Source organism: Mytilus californianus, unplaced genomic scaffold (assembly GCF_021869535.1).
Source record: "Mytilus californianus isolate M0D057914Y unplaced genomic scaffold, xbMytCali1.0.p SCAF_9, whole genome shotgun sequence".
NCBI lineage: Eukaryota > Metazoa > Mollusca > Bivalvia > Mytilida > Mytilidae > Mytilus > Mytilus californianus.
This window is the reverse complement of record NW_026262745.1, coordinates 80,619,209-80,633,926: the sequence shown is the minus strand read 5'-3', so window position 1 is coordinate 80,633,926 and position 14,718 is coordinate 80,619,209. Positions and strand designations below refer to the sequence as shown.

Genomic DNA, 14,718 nt, shown 5'->3' with positions numbered 1-14,718 from the left:
AATATTTAAACAAATATCAAATTTTGTGTTTTTAGAATCATTTTAAATAAGCCATTTAAGAGGAGATAACTCTTTTAGTAAAAATTATATACTGGACTGATAGGGACATTTTTAATTTTTACTTGTAGCTAGAAAACAAGTTCGGCGACACCATTTTTTCTTTTTATTTTCTTAAAACATATTATAAAACCTATCTTCTCACAATTTATTTCAAAACTCTATCTCATAGATTTTTTTTATGCACATAAATGTGTTTTTTCACGAACAATCTAACCAAATTTAGGCAATTTTCAACGACTCATAGCTTGGAAAATAGCACGGTGACCCATACTTTATATTTTTGAAAAAAAGCATAGTAAAATCTTCATTTTGGCAAAGTATAAGAAAATTCTATCTCAAGAAATATATACCTTTGATCTACCTTAAATGGCAAATAAATTCCACAACTTCTGGTTCAAAACGTGTGAAACAATTCCGGAAAATATTCCACTACAGCTGAGCGAGAGAGTGCGCGTTTTGCAGTTAAAAAAGCTGTTAAAATTACGGTGTTAATTAATTTCAAAATTCCCTTCACGTTTGTCACAAAAGATTTAATTTTATGTTTAGATAACTCCAATTACAAACTAACGATTTCGCCGGACATTTTGACCTCCTTGTAGATCTTGTCTTGCTGGTAATTTTTGCTATTAAAAGTTACCTATCTACTTAATAATTCAATATAATAGGCAAACATTGAAAGTAGTAAAATTTGTCATATTAAGGCGATATCTCCTATAAGAAATCATTTGACCGTTTTGACGGAGATTCACTTGTTGTCGAGTATCAAGTTGCGAGTTGTGAGAATCGAGTTGCGAGTTACGAAAGTCGAGTTGCGAGTTACGAAAGTCAAGTTGCGAGTTAAGAAAGTCGAGTTGCGAGTTAAGAAAGTCGAGTTGCGAGTTAAGAAATTCGAGTTGCGAGTTAAGAAAGTCGAGTTGCGAGTTACAAAAGTCGAATTGCGTAAAAATGTGGAAAAAAAACTATTTTAACTATTTGGTGTAACTGTTTAACATTTTAGAATGATGATTGCTTATAAAATTGTATACAGTATTGTTGATTATTTTTGTTGTTTTGGACTTCATCTGAGTCTCTTGTAAAAATAAAATGGATTGCTTTTAAAATCACTACGTATGGTATTTTCTGAAGAAGCAGATATCCTTTTGAAATACAGCGGATAGCTTGCAGTTTAATCATTATTAAATTTCATAGCTAGCACTGTCATAATAATCGTAAAGGGAGAAAACAACAAACTATAATAGTACATATATGTAAAAGGTCCCTTCTGCAGATTTCGTTTAGAGTGGGCTTTTTGGGGCAGCTGCAGAGCCGGGCAATATTCGTTTGGGACCGCAAAATTTATGACACTCAAAATTGTGGACGTTAAAATTATATATGTCGAGACCTACATTGGCTAGAGATGAAGGGGAAATGATGGGCGTGCATAAAACCAGTTTAAACCCGCCGCATTTTTGTGTCTGACCTAGGTCAGGAACCTTTAGCCTTTGTTGCTCTGTTATATTTTTCAATTTTGGTTCATCTTTATATTTAGGAGCATAGAATGGCGTCCATATTCTTGATCTAATGAACATTGTGTTTCGGGGACTGCTCGGGGTTCCCTCTAGGTGTGTGATTTCTCGCTGTGTTGAAGACTCAATGACCTTTGGTTGAATTGTATATTTTGGTTGGGTTGCTGTCTCTTTGACTCATTCCTCGTTTTTATTCTTTAGTCTATACATCTAGCTGTCAAAGATACTATTGTAAAAACTACATTTGCACCATTTTACAGGTAAGATTTAATTGGAAAGTTTAAAATGTTTATTGCTCCATCGTGAATAAGATTTTTTTTTAAGTATTCCTCCTGGGTATTGGGTAACTTATAAAACTGAGTCACTTAGGTTTAAAATTATATAGTGTTCACATGTTTGAGATTGTCAATTAAGAGTTAGTAAAACGGTTTCCGTTAAGTTTCCAAGAATTTAATTTGGATTGTTTCACATTTTTCATGTTTGGGCCGTTTATAGCAGACTACAAAGCATGGAGTTTGAAGGCCATACGGTTGTCTATGGTGGCTTTAATCCACTTCATTTGACCTTGATAGTGCCTCATTGCCAATCATACACATCTCCTTATTTTTATATAGTAGAAATGATTCTGTAGCTTTCTAGGACCACACATATAAGGGCAGTTATCCAGTGTAAATTAGTACGTCTGACCTGTTGCTTTCAAGTCTTGTGTTAGAACAAACTTTTGGTTTAACTATTGTGTATAGTGCTTTCTTTTTGTTTTTATGATGTCGTTAATTTATAACAGAACTGAGCTTTAACATTATTAGTGGTTACGATGACCTATTCTGGAAATATGCTTTATTATGCAATAAAAACTATGCTTTAAAGTTATTATTAAAATTATCTTTTGAATAAAACTATTTTTATACTATTTACCTGTACTTATATGTTGTACCTGTATTATATGCGTAAATGATTTTTTTTTATTTTGGCGCAAATTGACTGAATACTTATAGTATCTGCGAAATACACTTGAAAAGTAAACACTGACCACTGAACCATGAAAATGAGGTCAAGGTCAGATGACAACTGCCAGTTGGGAGGTGTACACCTTACAATCATTCCATATATCAAACATAGAAGACCTATTACTTATAGTATCTGCGATATGGACTTGACCACAAAAACATAACTTTCTTCACTGATCCATGAAATGGTCAACGTCAATTAAAAACCGTGTGACAGGCATGGGGACGTTGCAGGATACGCACATACCAAATATAGTTATCATTTTACTTATAAGGGAGAAATTAATATAGCAGGTCCAAAAGGCTCAATAATTACAAATGGACTATCTATGGGTTCTTTATAGTGATTTTATTAACACTGACTGCATATTATTAAACCCTATAACATATATAACAATAATAAATACACATTACATAGACAACACATAACAACATAAAACAGACTTATAGACAAAGGGGAATAAGTCAAATATATTCCAATGCTATTACTTCTCTTATATTAAAATGAAATGCACAAATAACGTCTCATAATCATGTGCTCTAAAGTATTATAAATAAGCATAAGCACTATCAATCTCAATGTTAATGTTCTGACAAATTACATATAAACACTATAACACTATACAGTTAAAAAATAGATAAGACAATCACAAACTAAAACATGTAACACATTCCTTACCATATACTAAATACTAAAGAGTGAAAATCATAGCTGTATCAAATATAATAAGCAAAGAACTAAATATATGACTAAAACTATATTAACTAATACTAATCATATTTGATTACCAATCAATCAAATATGACCCTGGCACATTAACATAACAAAAAATCTTAACTTTTTTTTTCAAGTAGTCATTTAACCATGAAAAGAGGCCAAGGCCATTGGACATATGACTGACGGAAAGTTCGTAAGATACTTAAGGCCTCTATATACAAAGTATGAAGCACCCAGGTCTTCTACCTTCCGAAATACTAAGCTTTTATATAAAGTCAAGAGTTAACGTCGCCGCCGCCACCGGATCACTAACCCTAAATTTTCTGCGACAGAAGACGCAGGTGAGACAACTAGACTTATCAACATTTTACAAACCAAAAATCGAGGTAAAATCAAGGTGCCCCCGAAAGGCAAAACATAAAGTACTCCACACGGGACACCTATCGTTTGGCTTATGAAAGAATGTATTCCGTGATGAGTTATCTGATGGTATCACATTGGGACACTGAGGTTTAAGGCAATTTAGTATTTGGAGACAGTTTTTCCTACGTTTTATCTTAAATTATGCCACTGGAAACCCTTTATAGTTCAAAACCTTTCATGTAGACAGCAACCCTTAATCCGGAGTTATGTGTTTTACCATAAAAGAAAGGCGGAACATACCTAAAAGAGGATTAAAAACTGTCTGATCAAAGACAAATTTACAAACCCATGTCCAAATTAAACCACGAAAAAATACAAGACAAACCACCGTTCACATATGCAACATCACAAATCCATCATTCAATGTCTGATTTAATTGCTTTGGAAGGATAAGTATATTTGGTTCACCATGTGGAAAGAATCGTGTTGCTCATGATTTACAAATTGATAATGCATCTTTTATTGTTCCATATTCGGGAAAAAGGATGATACTATGGTAATAACACCGTGTTATTCAAGCTTTTGGCTATTCATTCGAATTTCAAGATATCTTAAATAAAAATTGCGGTTTTTATCCAACGCAATCATAGGTTTGAACGTTGTTTTCAATTTAGACTTGTTTATATTTTTTCGTTTGGGCTTGTATTATATTTGCCTTCGGATTTATATGATCCGTTCATCCTGTTTTGACTCCTCAAAATTCAAGAGTCTATCCTAAATTGAGGTAAATTGTATGGCTTTCCAAATACCGTTTCGATTCCTAACATCACTGAAGAGACATAAATTGTCGAAATCCGGATATGGTGTACAAAAACCTTTGCACCTTTTGGTTGCGGTATATCATCTTTTCCGCAAGTTTATTGTTTTCTGTTTATATTTTTTTGTTGTTCAACCTGTTAGTCAAATGCGTTTTTTTAAAATATACTTTTCACTTTTTTTGTCTTTTGGAAAATGTTTGTGCTGTATTTAGACCCCTATAACAAGAAATTTGTTTTGCATGCACACGTATAAAAATTGCGGTTTTTATCCAACGCAATCATAGGTTTGAACGTTGTTTTCAATTTAGACTTATATATATATAGAATAAGAATATTTATTATTCCAATCAAGGGCCCTTGATGGGAAGCATTACATGTACACATAAAACAATACATCATGTTTTGTAACAGAATAACATTTATTTTATACGTTGAAACGAAATATTATTCTAAATAAGTATAATACATTTAATTCAGACAAGACAGGACCTGAACTATAAAATCATTACAATTATCATTGTTATAACATATATTCATTTACATTTCGTCTAACATCTAGACATGTAATAATATAGTTCCCTAAATATTTAAGTACAGACAAATTTTCATTAGTAAATAACCAAACAAATTTTGTCTCATTTGAGAGATATGAAAAATTTGAACAAATACTGTAAAATATCTCCTTGAAAAATATCTCCCTACAGATCATCTTTGTACATCATCCAGTGCTGGACAACTTGTAATGAAATGTTGTTCATTTTCCACTAGATTTAGAGTACATTTCTTACAAAGCCTTTAAAATGGTCTCTTTCTATATATAAAGTTTTATATCTGTCTCTTTCTATTTTGAGATCATGCGCACTGATTCTGATTTTACATATGACACTTCATTTAAATATTGTTTAAAGATGCATGTAGATACATTTCTTTAGAAAAACAAGTTTTTAATTTGAAATAAGTATCTAATTTACTACTCTTTGTATCTATTCTTTTTGTGTTCCAAAATTTTACCAAACTATAACAAAGTTTTTGCCTAACTGACTTGATAAAAAAGTAAAGCTTTACTTCCAAATTATGAATATTCAGCTTTTCATAAATTTAATGTAAGGATGAATACAAGCATTCAATATTATTAGTGAACATGATTTTTTTACACATATAGGTATCATAAAGTAAACCATCTTTCATATTTTTTTTATTCTAAACCGATATTTCATAATTGATTATACAACTGAAAAATATAAAGGGAATCTACCAAGCTCTCCTAGCACAGCTATAAAGTTAGAAGACTTTTTGTTTAACCAAAAATATACTTCATATATTTTAAATTGGATTCATCTAAAAAATCGTCCTTAAAAAGGTGCTGTAATAAATATTTACTTTCTTTCTGGCATGCTGCAGAGCTAGTTTTGAGCATTCCTGAAATTTCACTGCCATACATTAAAATGGGTTTTATTGTATGGTCATATATATGTAATAGAGTGAAATACTTGGATTGAAAGATGATGAAGTTCGCAATTTGAATACAGCTTTTAGTGATTTTTTGTATAATTCTTCCTTTCCTTGCTTAAAAAGTCACCACTAGATATAAATTTTAAACCAAGATACTTATAATTGTTAATACCGCAGTCCCACTAGGCCACGATCGCACTACGATCTGTGAAAAAAATGAAAATTTTGACGATCGTAGGTCGTAGTACAAGCGTAGTGAGAGCGCAGTTAGGTCGTGGTGATCGCAAAGGTCTCTGTACCATCGTAGCGACAGCGAAGCGAAAGCGCGATCTAGTCGGGAAGACTGCGCTACGATCTCACAGCGACTTTATTACGACTTCACTGCGACCATCACTTTCTTACTGCGACCCAAACACGCTTCCACTACGACTATACCACGTTTATACCACGCTTATACTACGCTGTTCGAGACCATAGTACGATTTTAGCACGCCCATGCCGTCCTTATCACGCTGTTCTTACGACCCGACTACATTCATACTACGATCATCATGCTCATTGTAATATAAAATTTATAAAAGCTCTCCAGCTTTTGTTTGTCTGTATGTTATTTGGACCTCTTGTCCTTTATCTCCAGTATATCTGCAGTATCGAGGAAACAGAACGTCACAATTTAACTTTTAATTGTTGCGTCGTTAGCAACTATTGTTTCTAAAAATGGCGACGTCCATATCTCTTCAAAATGAACAAACATTAATTGCAAATGAAACTATTGCAAAAGATTATTCATTAAATAAACAAAGATCTCTTAAAAAAAACTTGATGCAACCCAAAATGAGCATTTTCGATACAATCTAACAGGCGGTGGACTTAGAATTTGGTTAAGCGCTAGCTGAGCTATGAATCATTCAGATAGGCACTAAACACTTTTTATGATAACAAAAGGAAGGAAAATGAAGGAAACATCATATACAAAAATGTATTTGACAAATCCGAAACAGTCAATGTTGAAGATCAATATAAAATAAAATGTGAAGGATTTGATACACGAGGCCGAAATATAAAACTTAGTTGTTTTTCTATTAATATGTACCATACAACTTCGTCCTTACTAGTAAATGGAAAAAAGTTACTTGTGTTCATCAATGATAATCTTCCAGAAGTACTAAACTGTATGAAAAACTATCAAATTAATGGAAAACCAGTTGATCTGAATATGCTAAATAAATGCATTTATGACATGATTTCTGTTAACTATCCGGAACAGAAAAATCATTCAAATTCAACCACGACAAATGAAAAATCATGTGAAAAAATTGAACTTTCGCAAGCTTAATCTATTACTTCTATTACATCTAATACATGTACAAATACTGAAAATAATAATATCCATGAAGATAATTCTGAGATTTCAACCGAAAATAATAGTAACATGAAAAACAAAGAAGATATACAAGAAATTCATTCCGATACAGGTACCGTAAGCCAACCATTACAGAATATTAATGAATTATTACAAGCACGTGAAAATATCACACAAGATGAAAATTCTGTAAAATCACTTTTACATCAATTATTAGATAAAACCGACAGTTTATTTGAACTCGTTAAATCAACAGATGAACAACGCATCGAAGATAAACAAGATTTTCAAAATAAAATCAACCAAGTTAACGATAGGATAACTGCTTTTTCTAAACAAATGTGTACAAATGACGAACACCAGACAGAACATTTGCGTGAAATTGAAAACAGTGTCAAGCTTGTCAAAATTGAGCAAGACAAAAATTTTAGTCAAGTTCACAATAAAATACAAAGCCTCTCTGATAGAGTAAAAGATATACCAAGCCGTAGTCAGTGCATCGCCAAACACGTAACTCTTGAGATGGAACAATCAAATGAAAATATAGAATATCGTAATGTTAATATTATTAACAACAGCAACACAGCCAGTACATCAAAGGCATTAGATCAATCTCAAACAAAAAGAAAAACCTATCGAACATTCCCATACGATCGGAAAGATAAAACTTTAATAATAGAAAGTTCAATTATTAAAGGAATTGATGCCAGCAAAATTGGAAAAGATGTTGACATACGAACAAATAGAGGAGCAACAGTCCCAATTTTAACAGAAAAAAATAGAAAGTCTAATATTCAACATTATACAAGTATAATTTTAGTTGTTGGTGGAAATGATGCCTCGTCCAGAACACAACCAGAAGCCTTCAAAGAGAACTACGAGTTTATGATAAAAACTGTCAGATCTATAAACCCAAACATTGATATTGTCATCTGTACGGAACGTAAATACAGATGTTTATAATACTATCTTACATGGGATTTCAACAGAACTTAACTTTAAAATCATCAAACAAACGGATGCATTTGTTTCCAGAGGCGGCGATCTTGTGTCTACTTACTATCACCGTGATGGCATACACCTTACTAATCAGGGTACAATTCAGCTACTTAGAAACATTAACAGGATTGTAAACATCGTCATCCGCACAAATAGTTCTCAGTCCAATAATGAAAATAATGAACAGCATGGTAAAAGACAAAGCATTGTAAATACATTCAATGGTTTCTGCTTTAATTGTGGCTTTTATGGTCATCATTATAAAGACTGTCACACATTTTAGGATAAAACTGATGTATTTCAATTTGTAGACAAATTCTCAAATCATAGTAAATCATTACTTCTTCATAACAATTTTGATATACTTCTCTATTTATGTCCAAATTGCAATACATCAAAATGTATATGTACTCAAAACTCTATGTCTGAAGCTGAGATTTTTAAAAACAAAAATTCCAGGGAAAATTGTCATACATCAGAAAACGGTATTTGCACTAATAGCTTTAGCTCAAAACCTAAAAGTGATAGAAACAAACATTATAAAAAATTTTAGTTTCTTGTGTACAATTTGGAGTTTAGTATGGCGTTCATTATCACTGAACTAGTATATATATTTGTTTAGGGACCAGCTGAAGGACGCCTCCGGGTGCGGGAATTTCTCGCTGCATTGAAGACCTGTTGGTGACCTTCTGCTGTTGTCTGTTCTATGGTCGGGTTGTTGTCTCTTTGACACATTCCCCATTTCCATTCTCAATTTTATTATAAAAAAACCTGTCTTAATCTAAAATGTAAAGGTTTCAATGCTGTATGCCTTAATGTTAGACATATTTTATCTAAATTTGACGAGTTAAAGAATATAATTACTATAAACATCAAATATTTAGATTTATTTGGATTAGTTGAAACATTCTTAAAACCTGATATTAACAATGAACAATGTAAAGTGCCAGGATACAAAATATTCAGAAAAGATCGCCAGAGTAAGGATGGTGGTGGTCTATTGGTTTATGTCAAAGATTCTATTGCAGTTAAAAATAGATCTGATTTATCAATAAACACATTAGAAACTTTATGGTTAGAGGTAGAATTTCCAAAATCTAAACCTTTCTTCATTTGTACTGTTTATAGACCACCAAATTCCCTTCAGTCCTGGATAGATCTTTTTGAGGAGAAATTTAACGCAGCTCTTTCAGAAAACAAAGAGATCATTTTAATGGGGGACTTTAATATTGACTTGATAAAAATTGAAAATAAAAAATGGATGAATTTCATAAACCATTTTAATCTTCAACAACAAATTTGCACTGCAACACGTATTTGTGACAAATCAGAAACTCTTATTGATCATATTTACACTACTAATCCTGAAAATATTGCTCATTGTCATGTTCCTTCATATGCTTTAAGTGACCACTACCCTGTATGCTTAAATAGAAAAATCAATATAAAGGTAAAGAAAGAAAATCATATCGAAATAAAGTATAGGTGTTTCAAAAACTTTAATGAGGATGCCTTTTGTGCAAACTTACATCAAACCCCTTTTCATATTGTTGAAATGGAAGAAGATATTGATATTTCTGTCGACAAATGGTATGAACTTTTTATTCAAGTTATTAACAAGCACGCACCAATGAAAACTAAAAGAGTAAAAACATTTAAACAAGCCGAATGGTTCAATGAAGAAATTAAAAATTCCATTCAATACAGAAATATGTATCATTCAAAAAAAGATTGGGTAAACTTTAAAAAGTGGCGTAATAAAACAACGTCGTTAATATTTAATGCAAAAAAGGAATATTATCAAAACGCTATATCTAGTTCCAAAAATAGTAAAGATCTTTGGAATCACATTAAAGAGTTAAATCCAAAAATGGATAATATTTTTCCAGCTAAAATGCAGTATGAAAATCAAACTGTTTATAACCCCAAAGATGTTGTTAATACACTAAATGTTCATTTTTCTTCCGTAGCTGAAAAACTTATTGGAAATAATACTTCAGATATGGATTTTTCTAAGCTACAAACTTTTACTAGTACAAAATTAAAGGAAACTGAAATTTTTAAATTAAAACTCATTTCTGTTGGAGAGGTGTGTTCACAACTAAAACACCTTAATATTAATAAATCCGCAGGTTTAGATGGATTTGGTCCAAAACTTTTAAAGCTAAGTGCAGAGACAATATCGCCATCACTAACTTTTCTAAAAAACAAAAGTATAAGGTCGAATCGTTTTCCGCAAAAATTTAAACTTGCAAGAGTAACTGCTATACATAAAGGAGGACCAACAGATATTCCCTCCAATTATCGTCCAATTTCTATTTTAAATACCATATCTAAAGTTTTTGAGAGACATGTATGTACACAGTTATATGCATTCTTAGATAATAAAAAATTGTTACATATCGCTCAGTCAGGTTTCAGGCAAGGTCATTCATGTCAAACAGCGCTGACTAAACTAATTGATGAATGGTTAAAATATTTAGACAATGGAGAAATAGTTGGTACTGTGTTTTTAGATTTCAGTAAGGCTTTTGACCTTATTAACCATGCCATACTTTTAGAAAAGTTAAAATATTATCATATCGGAGAACATTCGATAGATTGGATAAAATCCTATTTGTCTGAGAGACAACAAGAAGTTCAATACGCTAACATTAAATCTGATAAATCGTTTGTAAAATATGGAGTGCCTCAAGGTTCTATTTTAGGTCCTCTGTTATTTTTAATTTATATAAATGATTTACCACTTCATGTTAAACAATCCGACATGGATTTATATGCTGATGATTCAACATTGCATTTTCATAATAAAAACATTGAAAATATTAAACAGCATATTGCAAAATGATTTAAATGCTATACAATCTTGGTGTAACAATAACAGTATGAAAATTAATGCACACAAAAACAAAGTGTATGAAATTGGGTTCAAAACAAAAACTTACACAACTGTCAGAATTATGTATTACCGTCAATGAAACATGTATTGAAAATGTTCATTCTTTCAAATTACTTGGAATTGACATTGATGAAAATTTAAGCTGGGAGGATCATGTTGATCGTATATGCAAGATTATCTCATCTAAAATATCACTTTTGTTTAAAATTAAAATATATTTGCCTATACACACAAGACAACTATTTTATAATGCATATATTCTACCATATATAGACTATTGTAGTTCAATTTGGGGAAATTTATTACAAAAAGATTCAGATAGAATCATAAAACTTCAAAAAAGAGTAGCAAGAATTATACTTGAATGCGATATTTCTGTTCCATCTAATTTTATGTTTTCATCTTTAAAATGGCTATCTTTTACAAAAAGAATAAAATACCAACAATCAATTCTAATGTTGTAAATGGACTAACACCTGATTACTTAACAATGCTAAATATTAATGATGTGCAACACCACAACTTACGATCTGTCTCTAATAATGATCTATTTGTTCCAAGACCAAACACAAATTTTTATAAAAAATCTTTTCATTATTCTGCAACAAAGGTATGGAATAATTTACCACTCAAAATAAAAAATTGTCGAAATGTGGAATTATTTAAGAAACATTGTTATAATCATTTTCTTGAAAATTCTATGCAAGTCGAATAATTTGTTTTCTTTCTTTTATTGTAAGAATAAGAAAATTTAATCAAAACTTTACCAATTATTGCCATGTATTGCCATTTGTATGTTTGAATGATTGAATTGTGTATATACTAGTAATATATATTGTATTTTAATGTATGAATCGAATGTATGAATGTTAAAAGTATACATGTATTTTGTTTGAGGGCCTCAATGAAAATTAGACTACTTCTAATTGAGTTACCCTCTTTAAATAAAGAATTTATTATTATTATTATTATTATTATAACCATTCGTGACACATCTCTGTCATCCCTACTATCGTTCACTAAAGCATCGTCATTTGATTTTGATGGACCAGCAATAAGTTGTGATTCAGGTTGGATTGGTCGGTCCGACATCTCTACTGGATCAGGGTTCGTTACTATCAGATCTCCTTCTGCCTCTACCTCAACCCTTACCCTTACGTAGATTTTGGTTGCATGACTGCGTTGTTTCCGAGAAACTCTACGTATCAACGAGAATTAAAAGGAATGATACAGTATTTATATAGAACCCGATGTTGACGTTATTGCTGGGAGCGTAGTAAGATCGCGATATGAACGTGGTATGATCGTAGTATGGTCGTGGTAAGAGCGTGTTATAATCGCAGTAGAAGCGTGGTTAGATCGTGTTGCAATCGGATAAATCGTGGTATTGTCGTAGTGAGGACGTGATGAGCGTAGAAAGATCGTGATAATCGTAGTGAGGTCGCAGAATAAGCGTGATGAGAACGTGGTATAATCGTAGCGGGTTGTAGAAGCGTAATGAGGACGTAGTAGCAACGTGATTGAAACGAAAATTTTCATTTTCATGCCGCTCATACTGCGAGCTCACCACGATCTGAAATTATTTTAGATCGCGGTGAGCGTGGTGCGATCGTGGTCTAGTGGGACTGTGGCTTAAGACATTCTATTATATCTTTTTCGAAATAAAAATATTCTTTTAAAAGTTTTCCAGGTTTGTAAAAAATAATAACTTTGGTTTTAGATAGATTGACCTCTAAACACCATTTTACAGTACAAAATTTGGATAAACCATCAAGTCGTTTTTGAAGACCTGCCTTTGAACTAGACAAAAAATAACAAGATCATCTGCATACATGAGGCAGTCAATTCAGCGACCATTTATATCAACAGCATCTGGGGTTTCATGGGTTTCATTAAATGCAATGTAAATCATTTATAAAAATCTTGAAAAGGTTGGGATTCAAAATATCCCCTTGCTTTACTCCAATTTGGGAACAAAAATTAGGAAAAATCACATTGTCTATTTTAACACATAATTCACTTTTATTGTACATATCTCTCAGGATTGCATGGAAATTACCACCTATATTATGTTTAATAGATAACTAATACTTTAAACCAGAATGAATTACTTTGGCTAACGCTTTTTTTTAAATCAACAAAGAAAGCATACAGTGTCACACCTTTCATACTTGTGCACTTATCCATTTATAGTTTTTAATACAAACATGTGATCCGATGTCCTACTTTTACTTGAAAAACCAATCTGACATGGATTTATTATATCATTTGTTTTTAAATACTTTTCTAGCCTTTTGGTTAGTATTGAATTGAACAGTTTTCCTGTACACATATCAATTGCAATACCTCTGTAGTATTCCGGTTTAGATGGACCCTCATGCTTTAAAAATTGGAAACATATATGCTGATGACCATTTTTTTTTTTATATATTCCTGTAGAAAATACTTGATTAAAAAGTTTTTGAAATAATGGAGCCAAAATACTAGCACCACTCTTCAATACTTCATTTGGGATTACATCTAAACCGACTGCCTTGTGATGTGATGTATGAACCAAAAAAATGATTAATAAATCCATACGAAATTTCAATGAGCAAACTATTTTTTCCATGATTTTGTAGTATAACGAAATCCGAGTTCTATATTTTAATTAGATTGAATTAATTATCGACACTTGAAAATGATATTTATTCAAAATGTGATTAAATCTTGATAATTATGTTACAAATTCTTAGGGGAATTAGACAGTTCTGTGCGCTTTCCATTGGTCAACGCATTGATCATGGAAAAGTCGTCCGCTTGGTCAGCTTGGTCAGGTAATTTCCCCATAAAATTCAATTTTCATATTTTTCTCTCTCTCTCTCTCTATCAAGTACATGTATTAATAGAAAAACACAGGATATTGGGTATCCATCCATGACGCAAAATCAATACATGTACTTCACAAAAAAAAAAAACACACACTCAAAAAGCAAAGGAACAGCGCTTGTATTGCTGTTCTTCATCTCAAAGTCAAGTAGTATCATGGCTGTCATGATGGCATTAAAAAAAGGTTATTTATTTAGATATGTCCTAATCCTAACATCTGATAATTATCAAGGAATATATATCTTACTACTTTGATATAGTTGTATTGCCATTCGATTTTATTATTTATAGTAGGCCCCAAGTTAAAATCGGCTCTACACGTTTGGATGTACGCTGGATTACTATATATAACAATCGATTTTGAATGCGCCTGCGCAATGCGAATATTGAAAGTACAATACAATAAAAGTTGCAGGAGTTTTGTCACAGCAAGTGTCCTTTAAGGGTATAAAACTGTATAGAAAATTAATTAACTCTATTTCTTGAATAACACACAGCATTACACTGGAACTATTTGAATATTAAATATTGGTGTTGGTGTTCTAGATGGATGGTGCCTACGCATGCCAATACGAATTTACAGTATAATTTGTGTTCCAGAAAATTGTATTTAATTAAAATTTATATTTGTGGCATTTTACATTAGAACACCGTCATTTGTATTAA

At 31.6% G+C, this 14,718-nt stretch overlaps 1 long non-coding RNA gene across 2 annotated transcripts in view; it reads right to left on the bottom strand.

The window, feature by feature from the left end:
• LOC127716515 (uncharacterized) overlaps positions 1-14,718 on the bottom strand; it is a 98,895-nt gene that overhangs the window by 24,830 nt on the left and 59,347 nt on the right. The window contains exon 1 of one of the 2 annotated variants that reach the window (XR_007988963.1): positions 411-444. The exons of the other annotated variant lie outside the window; for it this stretch is intronic. This is a non-coding gene — a long non-coding RNA (uncharacterized LOC127716515). Of the gene's footprint in view, positions 1-410; positions 445-14,718 lie in introns of those variants that run through there. 2 annotated transcript variants of the gene reach the window in all.